Source organism: Triticum urartu, chromosome 2A (genome assembly GCF_056163025.1).
Source record: "Triticum urartu cultivar PI428250 chromosome 2A, HENAU_Tu73, whole genome shotgun sequence".
NCBI lineage: Eukaryota > Viridiplantae > Streptophyta > Magnoliopsida > Poales > Poaceae > Triticum > Triticum urartu.
In genome coordinates, this window is record NC_141874.1 from 471,562,949 (window position 1) to 471,565,304 (window position 2,356).

Genomic DNA, 2,356 nt, shown 5'->3' on the forward strand with positions numbered 1-2,356 from the left:
GTTTATTATTCATGCTAAAATTGTATTAATCGGAAACTTAAATACATGTGTGAATACATAAACAAATACCGTGTCCCCAGTGAGCCTCTACTAGACTAGCTCGTTGATCAAAGATGGTTAAAGTTTCCTAACCATAGACATGTATTGTCATTTGATAATGGGGTCACATCATTAGGAGAATGATGTGATGGACAAGACCCATCCGTTAGCTTAGCGTATTGATTGTTCGGTTTATTGCTATTGCTTTCTTCATGTCAAATACATATTCTTTCGACTATTAGGTTATGCAACTCTCGAATACCGAAGGAATGCCTTGTGTGCTATCAAATGTCACAACATAACTGGATGATTATAAAGATTCTCTACAGGTATCTTCGTAGGTGTTTGTTGAGTTGGAATAGATCGATATTAGGATTGGTCACTCTGAGTATCAAAGAGGTATCTCTGGGCCCTCTCGGTAATACACATCATAAGCTTGTAAGCAAACGACTAAGGAGATAGTCACGAGGTGATGTATTACGGAACGAGTAAAGAGGCTTGCCGGTAACGAGATTAAACTAGGTATGAAGATACCAACCATCGAATCTTGGGCAAGTAACATACTGATGGACAAAGGGAATTACACATGTTGTCATAACGGTTCTACTGATAAAGATCTTCATAGAATATGTAGGAGCCAATATGGGCATCCAGGTTTCTCTATTGGTTATTGACTGGAGAGGTGTCTCGGTCATGTCTACATAGCTACATCTATGGGAACCTACGAAAGGGTTAACGTAAATTGCCTCTCTCTCTCCTCCCTGATTTTCATGGTGGTGGGTGATAACCCACAAGTATAGGGGATCGCAACAGTTTTCGAGGGTAGAGTATTCAACCCAAATTTATTGATTCAACACAAGGGGAGCCAAAGAATATTCTCAAGTATTAACAGTTGAGTTGTCAATTCAACCGCACCTGAAAGACTTAATATGTGCAGCAAAGTATTCAGTAGCAAAGTAATATGGAAGTAACGGTAACGGTGGCAAAAGTAATAGTAATAGTTTTTATAGTGATTGTAAAAGTGGCAACGAAAGAGTAACTAAGCAAAGATCAATATGTGAAAAGCTCGTAGGCAATGGATTAATGATGGATAATTATGTCAGATGCGATTCCTCATGCAACAGTTATAACATAGGGTGACACAGAACTAGCTCCAGTTCATCAATGTAATGTAGGCATGTATTCCGAATATAGTCATACGTGCTTATGGAAAATAACTTGCATGACATCTTTTGTCCTACCCTCCCATGGCAGCGGGGTCCTATTGGAAACTAAGGGATATTAAGGCCTCATTTTAATAGAGTACCGGACCAAAGCATTAACACTTGGTGAATACATGAACTCCTCAAACTACGGTCATCACCGGTAATTGTCCCGATTATTGTCACTTCGGGGTTAACGGATCATAACACATAATAGGTGACTATTGACTTGCAAGATAGGATCAAGAACTCACATATATTCATGGAAACATAATAGGTTCAGATCTGAAATCATGGCACTCGGGCCCTAGTGACAAGCATTAAGCATAGCAAAGTCATAGCAAAATCAATCTCAGAACATAATGGATACTAGGGATCAAACCCTAACAAAACTAACTCCATTACATGATAAATCTCATCCAACCCATCACCGTCCAGCAAGCCTACGATGGAATTACTCACGCACGGCGGTGAGCATCATGAAATTGGCGATGGAGGAAGGTTGATGATGACGATAGCGACGGATTCCCCTCTTCGGAGCCCCGAACGGACTCCAGATCAGCCCTCCCGAGAGAGATTAGGGCTTGGCGGCGGCTCCGTATCGTAAAACGCGATGAATCCTTCTCCTCGATTTTTTCTCCCCAAACTGAATATATAGAGTTGGAGTTGAGGTCGGTGGAGCCTCAGGGGGCCCACGAGACAGGGGGCGTGCCCCCACCCTCGTGGATAGGGTGTGGCCCCCCTGGTGTTGATTCTTTTTCTAGTATTTTTTATAAATTCCAAAAATATTCTCCGTAAAGTTTCTGGTCATTCCGAGAACTTTTATTTCTGCACAAAAATAACACCATGGCAATTTTGCTGAAAACAGCGCCAGTCCGGGTTAGTTCCATTCAAATCATGCAAGTTAGAGTCCAAAACAAGGTCAAAAGTGTTTGGAAAAGTAGATACGCCAGAGACGTATCAGCGGGCCCCTCCCTCCCCCGAATCTACAATCAACATCTCACACGTTTCACATTATGTTAATTACGTAACTGGGATTATGTAGGTGTAGCATTACTCGTCCAAAAAACCCAACTAAGCCAACCTCCCAGCATATCGCGTGGGAAAAGACCCGG